The sequence below is a fragment of the Ursus arctos genome, unplaced genomic scaffold (genome assembly GCF_023065955.2).
Source record: "Ursus arctos isolate Adak ecotype North America unplaced genomic scaffold, UrsArc2.0 scaffold_24, whole genome shotgun sequence".
Classification (NCBI taxonomy): Eukaryota; Metazoa; Chordata; class Mammalia; order Carnivora; family Ursidae; genus Ursus; species Ursus arctos.
The window spans coordinates 24,706,658-24,722,388 of NW_026622919.1; the positions used below are offsets into that span (position 1 = coordinate 24,706,658).

At 51.1% G+C, this 15,731-nt stretch overlaps 1 long non-coding RNA gene across 3 annotated transcripts; it reads right to left on the minus strand.

Moving 5' to 3' along the window:
* Window positions 1-2,530: 2,530 nt before the first annotated feature.
* On the minus strand, window positions 2,531-9,891 carry LOC123001796 (uncharacterized). 3 transcript variants are annotated; one of them, XR_007191142.2, is made up of 3 exons: window positions 9,750-9,891; window positions 8,036-8,261; window positions 3,769-7,560 (listed from the first exon to the last, which is right to left on the minus strand). It is a non-coding gene; the product is annotated as an uncharacterized LOC123001796 (long non-coding RNA). The 3 variants fall into 3 exon arrangements; XR_007191141.2 differs by having other exon boundaries at window positions 8,036-8,314; XR_008961299.1 differs by lacking the exon at window positions 9,750-9,891 and having other exon boundaries at window positions 2,531-7,560; window positions 8,036-9,334.
* Between the last annotated feature and the right edge of the window lie 5,840 nt (window positions 9,892-15,731).

Here is a 15,731-nt window from a genome sequence, read left to right on the forward strand (position 1 = left end):
ACTCCTTCCACGCACACTCCAGACACACACATTTACATGGGCGTGTGTGCACACACAAGGCAACCTCACAAACTGTGCTCCCGCTCTGTTCTGTCTCCCGATGCCCAGCGAGCGCTAGGCCCTCCGTAAATATTTGTTGAACCCACAACCTTTCATCCCTCCTCTCGGTGGCAAATGTTCTCCCTGGATTGTGGTTTGCCTTTAACGTATTGTTTCTTTAACCGTCAGAAGTCTTCCATTTGACCTAGTCAGATCAGTCGGTGTTTCTTTTGGGATTTCTCTGTGGCTTTGTGCACAGAACATTCCAGAGTTTTGAAGAAGAGCCAAGGCCCGAGTTTGAGGAATTCAGTTAGAAGGAACTGGAAGCTGGCGGCCTGGATGGAAACTGGTGGAGGGCGTTCCGTAGGTGGGCGAGACCACGTTCAGCGGCAGCAGGGACAGGGATAAGCAGGTCCTGGGCACGAGATTCTTGGCCTACACACCTTCCTGGTGCTCACCAACTCCCTAACGGGTTGGGAAAGTGTTAACGCCCCAGGACGTGTCAAGGGAACGCAGGTCAGAGCCTCCCATCTGTTAGGTACTGACTTTGAAGGTAAGCATTGAAGGACCAAGTAGTAGTTTATTAGGTGCAAGCTCTGAGTGTGTGTGTGTGTGTGTGTGTGTGTGTGTGTGTGTGTTCACATGCCTAAATGTGTCTGAGAGAGGTTTTGGAGAGAGAACAGTATCTCCGAAGAGCGCAAGTTAGGACGTGTTCAAATGGTCTTCGTTAGGTCCCCGAAGAGACCTGCAGTCACCTGCTGTCTCATCCAGAAGCCACCGATGGGGCAAGAAGAATGTTTCCTGATCAAGGCGTGTGGCTGCGTTCTCGAGGGCCTCAGCCTGGCCTGGGTTTCCACCGAGGGGTTTCCTCCCGTGCTTCCCCACACCCCTGCCGGGAGAATCATGGGCAATGCCATCAGTGCAACACAGCGCCGTAAGCTCGAGGCCCTTCTCCGCAGGCGTCCTTGACTCCCGGCCTGCAGTCTCACCCTTGCCCGTGAGAAGGGGCTGCCTTCTGGTGCTCAGAGAAACGCCTGTCAACTGCAGCCGTGTGGGGACAAGGTGCAGCACGTAAGCCCGTGGGGTGGGAATGTCAATAAAGGTGCAGCTCAGGCCTGCCCAGCCCTCCGCCCGAGGCGACATGGGGAGGGGAGGCTCCAAAACAGTGGGCTGGGTCAAGTCAGAATGTAATGGTGACACCCTGACTCCCAGGTGTTGGCAGGAGCCAGGCCCTGTGCTCGCCCTACTGCGGCCGGAGGTAGTAGGTGTAACTCTCACCCCCACCTTAGAGAAGAACCAGGGCTCAGAGAGGTTCTGTAATTCGTTCAGGGTCACTCAGCTGTGCCTGGAGGATCAGGACCCATGTCGCCTGGCTCTAGAGCCCGTGAGGGGAACCCCGGTGCCCTCCGGTCTCCCAAACCGTTGTGGAGCGCACGTGCCCATGGGCTGGGGATGGGCACACGAGGCAGGCCCGGGACCTCGGTGTCTGGCATCTGGGCTAGGAGCCTGAGGCTGGGGGACGGACTTTGAGTCCAAAAAGCAAGAGCTTCTTGGGGGGGTGGGCGTGAGGCTATTCAGACATTTCTTATAAGACGAGCACCTCCCCTGCCTCATCGCGTTGCTGGAAGACGACTATTTCAGTAGCAGCCGAGCTGTGTGGGCTCCAAACGGTTGGCAGGGAGCCGGCTAAGCCAGGTAAGGACACGGCTGGGAAACACCGGAAACTGGGCTTGTTAGAACAAAATGTTACCCGCGAGGAAGGCCAGCGGGGTCTGGGCTGCATGACAGCTGGCAGCAGGAGGACCCAGGACAGGGTGCCGATCTGGGCTGTGAGAGGCACAGGCACGCTGATGAAGAACAGAGGGGGCGGCCTCCCCTTGCAGCGAGATCCCTGCTGCCTGCCTGGAGGAGGGTGCCCTGCAACGTGGGCTGGAGGCAAGGGGGGGAAGCAGTGGAGTGAAGCAGGTCAGGCAGAGACCCCAGACTCTCTCCCTGGTGGTCCACCCCTCCCCATCCCAGGAAGCCGGTCAAAATGGTTCCTCACTGACCACCTCAAAGCATAAGACTCCAGGAAGCGTTTGTGCGACTGTGTGTCTGTGCGTGTCTAGAAACTTCCCCACTTCCACGTTGGAACCAAGACTTATTTGGCAAAGAATGTCATCCTGGGGAAGGAGACTGACCGCCCAGAAACAGGAACATGTAGGTGGCTTCGTTTCTCAGAGGTCCAGATATGGCTTATTTGTCCAAGGCTCTGGGATTTTTCTAAGATAACTAATGGAACAGTCGCAGTGTGAAAATGTGTGCTTGTGCAAACTTTGAGGGATTCTGAACGTGGAAGTCTGGGGTCTGTGTCAGTTAAGGCTTGTGTATATATAACGGATGGGAAGTGTGAGAAAACTGGGGCTTATATCACTTTTTGAATTTTTTTTTTTTTGGCAGAAAAGTCATATGCTAAGAGTTTTCTTTGGAAGGAATTAGAGATATGACTGTGTTAGTAGATTTGTTTTGTTTAAATTAATAGACTTTTTTTTTAGAGCAGTTTTAGGTTTACAGAAACATGTAACGGAAAATATAGATTTCCCACGTACCCCTCCCCCCACACCCACCTTCCCCTTCTATCGATATCTTGCACTAGAGTGGTAAATTTGTTCCAGTCGAGCCAATACTGACGCATTGTTATTAACTAAGTGCATATTTACATTAGAGATCACTCTGCGTGTTGTACGTTCTATGGCTGTCGGCAAACGTGTGATGGCGTCAATCCACCACTGTAACAGCAAACAGAATAGTTTCACTGCCCATGTGCTCCTGCTGTTATTAATAGATTTTTTAAAGGAAGATTTTAGATATAAGGGACTCCTCCCTCCACTTTCTTCCAGAAAGTGGAAGTTATATTGTGTCCCTTCCCTCCCCATGTCCATCCCCTCTCCGGTCCAGAAAGCCAGTCAAAAAGGGTTCTTCCTGTCATCCTCAGAACAGGTGGCCGGGAAACGCTCGGCACCCCCAGTTCCATGTGGCAATGCGGCGGGCCCCTGAGGAATTGAGGGGACGTTCACGTGATTGTCCCCCGACATTGCAATGGGACATAGTTCCCCGAAGTCCCAGCTCTGGAGCTCCTGGATGGATTCCATTCAGTTCATCCACGTGCCGTGTCACTTCTGGTTGGAAACAACAGAAACCCGTCTAATTAAGCAGCAGAAAGGATTTAAACTTCACAACAAGGACAGTACTTAGATCTGGTCCCAAACCAGCTAGACTCTGAGTGGTGTCTGACACTTAAGGGTTGTCCCCACGGACCCCTCATCTTGCTGGGGGGATGACGCCTTTTCCCTTTCATTGTTGGTGGGGGGGGGGAGGCTGTCTTTTTTTTTTTTTTTAAAGATCTTATTCTTTATTCATGAGAGACAGAGAGAGAGAGAGGGAGAGGGAGAAGCAGGCTCACCGCTGAGCAGGGAGCCCAACACGGGGCTCCATCCCAGGACCCTGAGATCATGACCTGAGCCGAAAGCAGGCACTTAACTGACCAGGCGCCCCTAAGCATCTGACTCTTGATTTTGGCTCTGGTCATGATCTCAGGGTGGTGCAATCGAGCCCTGCACAGGGCTCTATGCTTAGCATGGAGTCTGCTTGAGTTTCTCTCTCTCCCTCTGCTCCTCCCCACTGCGCGCTCTCTCTTCTCTCTCAAATAAATAACTATATCTTAAAAAAAAAAAAAAAAAAAGACCGGGAAAGAATCGTGATACAACAGTCCAGGATTGGTAGGGAGGGCCAGGCTGGGATTTTGAGCCATGGAATCTTAGGGACACAGAGGTTGATGTTTCCCATTGGAGAGCTGATAGGTTTTTCTGGAAGCCCCTGTTAGGGGAGAATCAACTATTCGCCTAGGCAGGACAGTCCCCAGAGAGCAGAGAAACGTGAATGAAGGTTGAGGATAGCTATGTCCTATTAATGGAGAGGATGAGGCATGCTTTCCCTTTCTGGCATCCAGCCTGAGTGTGGGGGAGACCGTCTGGGTTCTGATGAGCTCCCTCAACAAGGCAGATGCATCCCGGCCCCAGCCCTGGGCCTCCGGCTCTATCTCGAGTGTCTCTCCACCAAGATGTGTTTGCCCCCTTGGACTGGACTGCAGCGAGCCGTCCACAGCAGCTGTTTCCACGGGAAACACTCAGCCTTCCTTTCCACCGGTGAGCTCCGCAAGCTGCCACCTCTTCCCGGCCCCACCCTTTCGGTCTTCCATCCCGGAGTCAGATGTCCTGGACTCTGAATTCCAGTGGACATGTACTAAGCATTCAAAGGGGTTGTCCTCTAAGCTTAAGTAAGGGGCAGGCACCCCCCACCTACCATCTTCGTGGGGGTGTGGATAGGGGGACTCATGACACACCAAAGCTTTCTCTAAAAGGCTTTCTTATTCAGCTTCCAACCCCTTCATATACACCCTTAGAAATCATGCCGCCATGTTGGTATCTTGGTCAAACACCCAACTCTGAAGTGAAGCATCTATTTGCTTCAACCAGAACTCCCTTCCAATATCCTTTTAATAGTATCAGGACCTCGTGCCCAAGTGGTATTAACCTCATACCAATGTTTTTACTGTGGGTGTTCCTGAAGGCCTCTCATCCCAATGATGCTAACACCTGCTCTCAGTCCTCCCTCACCCAGAGGCCCACCCTCAGAGAATCTCTGAAAACAGGGGCCAGAGAAAGATTCATAATGTCTACCATTTTGAAGGTAATATCTACCATTTAGCAAGGTATTATGCTGGTCATTTTATATGTATCATTTCAAACAGTCTTCATAGCAACGCTGTAGATGGGTACTATTATTATTCTCATTCTACAGGAAAGTGAAATAAGTGCTATTATTATTCTCACCTTACAGGAAAGGAAACAGGAAACCCAGAGAGGTTAAATACCTTACTCAAGATCACACAGCCAGGGATCAGAAGGTCAGGATAGGAAGCAGACTCACGAGACTGTGGCAAACAAGCTTCCTAGCATCCATCTTCTTCCGGCCCAGCCCCAGCCCCTATTTTCATTTTGGGATCCATCCCTCCTCCCCCGTCAGCCCTCATGGTCCTGGGAGGGCACTACCGCCCCCTGCAGGCGAGGAGCACAATACCAGCAAAGTGCACTCCCCAGAATTCAATCCTCAGTCCAGGAGACAGACGTGTCTGAGGCCATAGAAGCAGAGCACTGCCTGGGATGCTGCTGTTTTCAGCTGGACTTGAACTTACAGTAGAGGGTCTGGTTGCTGCTGGTAGCCACCCAGAGGGGAGAGCTTGCCTGAGAATGTGGTCAGCACAGAGGAGAGAAGCATAGTGATCTGAAGAGGGGTGCTGGTCCCACCAGCTCCAACCACACTAGTCAGACTCTCCTCCCCGTACTAAACCCAACTGAGTCAGGTTCCCTCCTATCAAGAGCAAATGAAGAATCCTGAGACCCCAACAATGGACCAGTGCTCTTAATCCCATTGCCTTACTGGGCATTTGCCTGGAGGGTCCCGAGGCAGAGTGCAAGGCTCAGGCAATATTCCAGTGTCTGTTGGGATTCAAAGGGTCCCAATAAATTAGACTCCATGACCCTCCTTCCCCCAGTTCTGAACCAGATGAGGGGCTGGCAAAGAAATTAGGCAGATGGTGACCAAGACACCAGCTTTATGACTGTGGCAGATGGGGGACAGCGTGGTGTAGTTCAGCAATGACATCTGGTTTTCTCATACTGCACCCAAGTCATGGGCACACTGCACACGGTCCTCCCCAGCCAGGGGCCAAGCCTGACAGTGTCTTGTAGGGTCCAGAGGATCTAAGCAGAACATGTGCCTCCCCTGGGCACTGGCTCCCAAGAAGGGAAGGAGCTGAGAAGGCCTTCTGTCCACCCCACCCACCCACCCACCCCCAGCAATCAGAGAATCACAGCTCCTCCTTTGGGAGGAATGAGGGAAGGAGGGTGGAGAGAGAGGCCAGGGAGGTCAGTCTAACAAGCTCCTTCCCCATGGAAGCCCAAGCAAGATTTGAGGACCCCTCTCGTTACCTCCCCGGAACAACTGAAAACCCAACAGAAGATTAAGTCTTACGTCTCCAGTGGTATTATATTAGTTCTGAGTTCTCAATTTTGGCACTACTGACATTTTGGATCAGATAATTCGGGAGTGGGGCGGGGAACTGTCCTGTACATTGGAGGAAATTTATTTACAGTACGCCTAGCACCTCACCACCCCCACTTCCAATCATGACCATCAGAAATGTCTCCAGACGTTGCCGGCTGTCCCCTGGGGATGGAACTGCCCCAGGTTAAGAAGCCCCATGTTACCTGATCACAAAGATGAGGAAGGGCAACCATCCTAGATGCTCCGACTTCAAAAGCTAGGGGATGCGCTGAGATGGGAAAGGTAGGGACTGGGGGCAAAAGGAGAGTGAGGCTGTCTATCCCAGAGATGTTTCTGGTGGCCGGGAGATGGGGGCGATGTAGGAGTTCGAGCTGGTGGAGCGAAGAGGGATAAATGTGGGGAGTACCTGCTGAACCAGGCAGGACACTGATCCAGCAGGGCAGCTGGGAGGACTTGGGTGATGGCTGGGCAGCATCTGGAGATTCGGACGAGGGACAGCAAAGCACCCTTGGAATAGCATGCGCTGGGAGCTGTTACCTCCCTGTTGGCTGAAGGAGTGAGGGCAGGAGTGGCCTCTGGACATGAACCGTGGCCCATTGCCGTGGGTAAAGGAGTTCAGCCACTGCTCCCCCAGCCCATCAGATCAAATAAACATCCTGACCTCACCCTCTGCCTACCCTCTCATCTCCTGATGATGCCTTCTGAAGGCCAAACCCAACTGGAAACTGGAAGAAAAGAGAACATGGGAGCTACAACCCATAGATTTCTCCTTCCCAGAGCACTGAGCAAGGTGGAAAGTGGGTCTGGGGAAGGTGGGGCATGCCCAACACACACACTGGGGAGAACACTGCAGGGTTAGAAGCAATGGGTTAGAGGCACACAGAGCCACATGGACAGATCTCAAAAGCATAGTACTGGGTGAGACAAAGAGTCAGGACTAGCTACCTAACCGAACACTGTGAACATTTAAAATGTATGCCCATTAAAAATACAAAATCCAAAGCAGCAATACTCTTTCTACAAGGACACCTACAAAGAAAAGATTCACTTGCTGGAGTATTTGCCTATGGCAGGAGAGGGGGTACAGAATGGCAAAAGGGACTATGGATAAAAGAGAATAAATTATTACAAACAAAAGAGGAGCCTTGCATGGACTAGAGATAATAGAAAGACATGACTTAGGCATATGATTAACTCGAATTTCTGCACAGGAAGTTGAAATGCGGCGGGGGTGGGAGGGGACATAAAAGCAAGGGAGGGAGGAAGGAGGATGGGAGGGAAGCAAGCTGATCCAGGAAGGGGGCGGGTCGGTGTGAGCAGGAGCTGCCCAAGAGTGCTCACCCCTGCTGCAGAAGGGCCCCAGCACAGATGGGGAAGTGGTTGTCTCACGGGCTTCTCAGAACCTTCTTCACATTTCTATGAAAATGGAAGACACGTCAAGAGATTGTACAAGGTCCTCATTTCCCAAAATGATTCCAGAATTTTAAGGCCACTAAGCTTGACACCTTTGATTTTGGAAGGAATTCAAGTCCAAAGACCCAAATCAAGCCCCGACTTTGCTTCCAGCCAGGCGTGAATCATCCAGCAGATGGTGGGTGCACATTTGGAAACGAGTCGGGTGAGCCCTGGGAGCTACAGAGGCTCCCAAGACAAGCCCTGCCAAGCTAAGCAGCAATCCTCTTCTGACAGGGGTGGCGGGACCAGGGGCCATGTGGGACCCACTCTTTCTGGCTGCAGGGAGTTGTGACTCTGCACTTTCAAGCAGTGGGTGGTAGGGGGAGGAGTGGCATCTGTCAGACAATGAAGATAGGGCTGGGGTCTAGCTCAGCTTCTCTTCCCCTTCCCAGTCTCTCAGGGCCTTCCTCAGCACCTCTTTTTGTCTGCTTCTCACCTCCAACCTTCCCAAGGAGAGAGGGTTTCATTGGCTCGTCCAGTCACCATCCAATATGGAGACTACTGATTGAGTAGTTTCTATCAGTTCCGCCGTTGTTAGCTCTTCCAGGGCGAACTGGTTCTCCTGAAGTGCGGGGCTTGGTGGCACTGAGGCTTTGCACTTGCCCAAGCGACAGGTGGCAGATACAGTGGGTCTTGATTTTGCAAGCATCACCACATTCGTCCTGTGCCAGATGCTGACATCACTCCTCTGAAGGGCCGCTTAGTACACATGACCCTTGAACAACACCCATATGGTCTACATGGCTCCACTCATACATAGATGTTCTTACAGCACAGCGTTAGAACTGTATTTTATCTTCCTTATGATTTTCATAATAGCATTTTCTTTTTTCTAGCTTACTTCATTGTTAAGAACAGAGTACGCGATACTTACACAAAATATGTCAATCAACTGTTTATGTTATTGATAAGTCTGCCAGTCAAGAGTAGGCTATTAGTAGTTAAGTTTTAGAGGAGTGAAAAGTTATGCACAGATTTTCAACTGCATGGGAGTCGGCGTCTCTAACCTCCACGTTGTGCAAGGGTCAAGGGTATCAGATAAGCATGAGCCCCTTGCCCCATGGCTCAGCCCCGCCAAGATGGCCACACGCCATCCCCTCTTGCCTCTAACTCCAGCCTCAGAGCGGAAGGCTCACAAGGTCCTCCTGGTCCCCGCAGATTAGTGACCAGACCCTTCTATTTTAATCCCTTCTAGACTGAACCAAACTGTTCCATCTAACGTTTCATATCAGTAACGGTTCAGGCTTTATTGATTCCCACCCAAATACTGTCCTCTAGCCCCCAGGGGAAGAATAAGGTAAAGACGTTAGTGGTGGTGACAATTTTGCCCAACAATGTCCAGAATGACTTGGCAACCAGTGCCCTTTGGACTGGTCTTTCTGGGGGGATACAAGCATGGAAACAGAAGGCAGGCGCTCCCCCAGAGCCTCCCCTTTCCAACCCTGCCAACTGCGTCAACTTCTTCAGGGCAAAGGACAGGGCCTCCAGACCATAGCAAATAATAACTGTGAAAATGTCCCCTTGAAATATGGTGTTGCCTGTGGCTTTCAAATGGATGAGATTGAGAATGTTAAGAAAAGAACTTTCTAGTCATATTTTGTGGGTGCTAGAGGCTACCACAGAGATATCAGCTGCCCTGGTAAGCAGTCTCTCTTGTTGTGCCCCTCCCAATCTCGTAGGCTTGGGCATTCGTGAGCAGTGTGGATTTTATGGACTATTTCAGAGAGAAAACTGAGCGGGGGGCGGGGGGGAGGGATAATGTCTCTTTCCAGTCCCCAGTCAGGGTTCCCCAGGGCTCTCTTCTGACTCTCCCCACGCAGCCCCTGGCAGTGCTCAGCCCCCCACTTCCTGCTTCCTTGGTCCTTTCTTGTTTGTTTCTCTGGTCTTCATGAAAGCTAGGTCTTCATGCGGGCCCATCTGGGGCAGGGCACCAGGGGCATGCCGGAGGGGACGGGTCCACAGTCAGGACCTGGCCATGCAGGGGGAAGCCGGAGATGCCCCCGGGCCCTCCCCGCCCACCTTGCCCCTAGCCCTTTCTGAGGCTTCTGTCCCACAAGGAGAGGAGAGAATCCGGGGACAGACAGAGCATCACCCAGCCCTCCTGACGCCTCCCTGGGACCCCTGCCCTCATCACCCCATCACCCATTTACCTCACTCTTTTCCTGACAGTCCTGACTCTTCCCATGGACCCCCTTCCAGTGCTCTCTTTCTTTTTGTGGAATAGTCTGGCTTCTATCTGGGCTTCTGAACATAACCTTGCCCACTTCCCTTTCCATCATATTGCTCAGGAAACCTCACGTATGAAGATCAGCCTTTAGACCCAGCCCTTCGGTCTTCAGAGGGAAGGCCTCTGATTGGCCACTGTTTGTCACATGTCCACCTCTTGGAACAATCACTGGGTCCAAGAGGATGTACCTAAGTCAGGCCCTGCCTGAGACACGTGTCCACCCTCTTTGCCAGAGTGGGAGGGTCCTAGTGATTGACACCACCCCCACCAGGATGACGGGAAATCAGGTGCATTTGCTCCAAAACAAAGGGTGTTATTAGCAGAAGAAGGCTGGTGCGCACACAAAACCGGTAGTTACTCAGCCCTCGGAGTCCCCTTGCAAGTGGAAGCGGGATATGGAAGAGGGGAGGAAGAGCTCCCTTTCTTACTTTTCCTCCATCACCCTCTCTGCTGGATTTATTATCACTTGTACTCAAAAGAATCTATCCTGGGCTGCCTGGGTGGCTCAGTCGTTAAGCATCTGCCTTTAGCTCAGGGTGTGATCCCAGGGTCCTGGAATCGAGCCCCGCATCAGGCTCCCTGCTCCGCTGGGAGCCTGCTTCTTCCTCTCCCACTCCCCCTGCTTGTGTTCCCTCTCTAACTGGCTGTCTCTCTCTGTCAAATAAATAAATAAAATCTTAAAAAAAAAAAAAAAAGAATCTATCCTGTTCCAGAAGCATTGCAGGAAAAAAACATCATTTTTGGTCTTATTTTTAATATCCATCTGCTTTGCTAAAAATGTTTCTTAAGAACTTTAAACTATGTGAAAGTTCATTTGTTTTGAAATTCTGCAGGTTAATTCTTTTTTTTTTTTTTTAGATTTTATTTATTTATTTGACAGAGAGAGAGATAGTGAGAGAGGAAACACAAGCGGGGGAGTGGGAGAGGGAGAAATAGGCCCCCTGCTGAGCAGGGAGCCCAACACAGGACTTGAACCCAGGACCCTGGGATCATGACCCGAGCCAAAGGCAGATGTTTAACGACTGAGCCACCCAGGCGCCCCTCTGCAGGATAATTCTTAACTTGACATGCATTGAAAGATATGCTTTCTGGGGCATGTGGGTGGCTCAGTTGAGTAAATGTCTGACTCCTATTTGGCTCAGGTCATGATTTCATGGTGGTGAGACGGAGCCCCATGCATCAGGTTCTGTGCTCAGTGGGGAGTCTGCTTGAGATTCTCTCTCCCTCTCCCTCTGCCCTTCCCCCCCAATAATCAATAAATAAATCTTTATTTTAAAGATTTCATCTATTTATTTGACAGAGAGAGAGAGCACAAGCAAGGGGAGCAGCAGGCAGAGGGAGAAGCAGGCTCTCCACTGAGCAGGGAGCCAATGCGGGGCTGGATCCCAGGACCCTGGGATCATGACCTGAGCCGAAGGCAGAAGCCTAACCGACTGAGCCACCCAGGCGCCCATAAATAAATCTTAAAAAAAAAAAAAAAAAGATATGCTTTTGGTGGCTTATCCTCTCTTACGTCTTCCACAGAAAACTTCTGAATGACTTATTGCTAAACGTGACTGGCTTAAAGAGTTAACGTGATGGCTTTCCAGGAAGAAGATGGACCATGGCAGCCTGACCACAGAATTATCAGCCATCGGAAGAATTTAGGTCCTTGCCACCCTGACGAACATGTCTTGCCCCTGTTCCCACAAGGAAACTTCTTGCTTCATCTGATGACCTTGCTTCTGTGGTTTCATTTCATTGCAAGCCCTTGTCTGAGCAAGCCTGTTTCTTCATGGATGGCTGAAGACCCTTTGTGAAGGGGTACGCTTCATGAGAGCTAATACCAGAAAGCACTGTGCCAGAATCCAAGACATGAATATAATTAAAATCACATTGTATTTCCTGTTGGCTGCTGAAGCAGACATTAAGAAAGTCTTATCTTCCATAGTACATTCAGAATGCCCTGTCATAGAAAATTAGTTTAAAATGATAGCTCGGAAAAGAAATATAAAAAGCTCTCCTGCCATTTATTATTAATGTGATTTATGTCAAGTCTCTCCATGGAATGCTGAAAATGTGCCAATAAATTAGTTCAAGAAATGGTGAAAATTAATATTAATGAAGTGCTCAAACAGGTACCAATGATACTACAGCAGAAGTTTGTAAATATTTCCATAAGTAATTCCCACTCCACACACAGTAACACGGCAGTCCAAAGGAAAAAAAAAAAAAAAAAAGAATGCTCACCAGTTTATACCAAAACCTTTTTTTTTTCAACTCATAAATTTTCCAATTCACAAATTTAATCTGAGCTTCTGGTTTCTAAAAAGGTAATAAGCCGTTAGTGTTTGCACGCAGATCTCGGATGGGCTCTACATTGCAAGGAACAGAAAGCTCAAGTCATGTGGCTTAAACAAAAAGAATTTACTTGCATATTTAACCGAGAAGTACAAAGGAAATATGACTTCGGGCCAGGTTCCATGCAGCAGCTCAAAGGATGTCACCAAGAACCCGGTATCTTTCTGCCTCTCCCCTCCTGGGGGTTGTAATACGGAGCGCCCTACCTCTCACCCCACTGTGGGACCGGGGTACTCGGTCGCCCAGCTGTCAGGGGGCTTGACCCTGGACTGCTCACAGCTGAGGCACTGTTTCATACGAGTATGAAGAACTCAGATACCTCCCATGCAAATACTATCCTCTGCCTCGCCCAAGGATGTGTGGCCTCCCAAGGAATGGTCAGGGCGGGGATACAATGCCAAGTCCTCTTGCCTAAATTTGAGACACCTGAAAGGCCCCCTCAGCGCCAGAGCTCCCAGGGGCCAGCTGAGCCCTCTGCTACAGCCCTATGGCAGGTCACCAGCTTCCCTTGCTCAATCCTCCCTGGTTCACCCTCTTACTGTGTCCCGAGACCACTGTCGTTTCTGAGACCACACCCCACTTGATCTCTGGCATGCAAATCTCCACCAAAGAATCTATTTCCAGCGACCCAGACCTGTGATAGCTGAAGCCAGGGAAGATTTTAGGAAGGAGACGCTAACACCAGTTTGGAGCTGGAAGGTGGAGCAGAGCAGGCTGAAGTGGGACAATTGTCAAAATTTTCACCGGGGATGTGCTGGGATGGAAACTGATGGATGGGAAGACACTGGAGGAGGCATCTCCCAGGCATTTCAGAGGTGGCATCACATGACCGGAGGCCATCAATGCTTAAAGAAAGGCAATGAAAGTTTGAGGACTTAATCATCAATTTGAGGCAAAGTGTGAAAGTCTCCTTGGCAGCAAGTAAAGAGAGACTCTTATCTTCTGCAGCTGGAGGGCAGAAAAAGCTAAGAATCAGGTCTGGGAATTCACTGGAAGAGGAAAGGAGCAGCTGCAGGCAAGATGGCCGCAATGGCGACCCTTCTCACCCAACGCTTCAGAAAGACACCTTCCTCAGGGATGCCTGGACAGAGAAGCCAGTGTGATTGTGTCCTTCACCTCTAGGGCCCCGCTACAATTCTGCCCCCACTCAGCCCCTACACCAAGTACACCATCATGATCAACCCTACAGCTACCCAGTGCTACCCAGCACCCCTCTGAAGTGATGGGAACATGCCCGACGTGCCCAGCCACCCCACAGCCCAAGTTTGGAGAGGCTAACGAAACTGTGAGCCCCCCTGTTGACAGGGAGGAAGACCCCTCTGTGGCCCCGATAACAATGTGAAAACCAACCCCAGGGGAAAAGAAAAAAAGAAGAAGAAGAAGAAGGAGGAGGAGGAGAAGGAAAAGGAGAAGAGGAAGAAGGGGGGGGAAGGAGGAGGAGGAGGAAGGGGGAAGGAAGGGGGAGGAGGAGAGGAAGAGGAAGGGGAAGGGAAGGGGAAGAGAAGGGGAGGGGGAGGAAGAGGAGGAGAAGGAAGAAGAGAAGGAGGAGGAGGAGGAGGAGGAGGAGAAGGGGAGGAGGGGGAGAAGAAAAAGAAGAATGGAGCTCCAGAGAAAGTCAAATTCTCAATCAAGACAAGTCTGCTCTGCCAAGGTCATGCCCCAGTAGAGGAGGATTGGGACTCAGACACTTGCTATGGAAACATCTGGGTCAATGCACTCAAAAATCTTGAGCCTCCAGGTTCCACCGAACACTCTAGACCTGCAGAAATGCTCCATTCTCCCAGTTTAGGGCTGAAGCTTCCCCCTCTTGTTTGAAGCTGGTACACAGGCCTCTCCTCTGCAGCATAGCATGCAACCCCTCTCCTGGCCACCAGACAAAGAACACGAGTCAAGTCACCACAAAACCCAGCCCAGGCAGTGTTGGGCCTCCCGCTAAGGGAGGATAAGCCTGCACTGTACCCTGCAAGAGCTACCAGATCTTGCCACCATGTCTTGGCAGGAGTCCGGAAAGTAGACCTGAGCCTGGGTCCCAAGGATGAGGGCCACGGGGTCAGAGCACAGAGTTTGATTAGAGAAGATTTAATAATATGGGAACACTCGGCTGTGATACAAGATTTCACCCCCTGGCAAGGACCCCAAGAGAAGGTGCCAGGATGGCTTTTGAGAGCCTGGAAACAGCAATGGTTCAAACCAAGTGAAGTAGAAAAGCCGGAACTGCTGGGGCAGGTGGTAGAAGCAAGGATCAAACGGCTCAAAGAAGAGGGCCTGTGAGGCTGGATTACCCTGCAGGGGGCCCGAAAACTCCCCCGCCGACTGTTCGCAGGAGACCCCTTAGGACACGCTTAGCCTCTTTGAGAAATTCATTGTTGGCTGCATCCTCCATTGGCCAGGGCTGATGGTGGGAGACGCTGCTATAGAACGGGCTCCCGAGAGCAGCAGGGATAAGAGGAACCTCTAATAACGGAGACCAAGTGGTAGCATGTCACTGTGGGAGAGTGGGCACAGCTCTTCTACGAGCAGCCAGGCCAGAGAGGCAGCCAGAAGTCCTGACTCTCAGACAGCCATGGAAATGGTGAAGACGACAGGTGTTCCTAGAGGCAAGATAGATGGGCAGACAGAGTACTGCTTAACTTATTTAAACATAATCAGCCACCCCAATACAAAGTCATGATCCTTTGTCTGGTTCCCAGGCTAAGGTAAGACCTAGAACCTACTGACTAAAGAAGGACCCTGCGTCACCTGGCCCGTGTGGAGGGTGAGCATCTCCCCGCTCTTCCAGAGGAAGAACTTGGGTGATTACTTGAGAAATCATATAGTGGGGAAAAGGGACTACGCAGACATTTTGGGAACTCTTGCACACGAAGTCCAAGTGGACGTGGTTACCCAGGGATCTGAGGCATCATCATGGCCCACTGGCAGAGGGAGGACACGGAGGTCAGGTAGTAAGTGTAGTCCTAGCCCTTGACCAGCTTTACAGTCATGGTCCACCAGGTCTGCAGACCCACCTAGTAGGTGTGTTCCAGGCCTCTCAATATATAATCGGGATTGACACAGCTGAGAGTGAACAGAATCCTCGCATTGGATCCGTGGCCTATGGGGTAAGGGCCATGAGAGGGAGGTAGGGGAAGGCAGAGCCTGCCGTGGCCAATCAATAGTCCTGTCTCACTGGGGCAATGGCAGACATGAGAGTCGCCCTTCAAGACCTGAAGGATGGTCTCATCACTTCTCCCATTTAGTTCCCAGTCTGACTCTCTGGCATCCACCCCTGTTAGATCTGTGCTTCTCACTTCACCACATCCGTAGCCACCTTGGGTGGCGGTGATGGGCTGACAGCCAGCTGAGAAAAAAAAGACAACGTTCCGTTCATGGATGAGTTGGCTTGGCAGGTGGGGGAAAGCCACAAAGGACGAGGGCTGCCCTAGAGCTCTGCTCGGGGGTGGCCCTGGAATGGCAGAGAGGAGAAATCCTCCCCGTGGGCAGACCTTCAGGTGGTCCATTTGGTCATCTGCTTTGTGCACAAAGAGAAGTGGCCTGAAGTAGGGATGGACATGGATTCGGGGGGAGC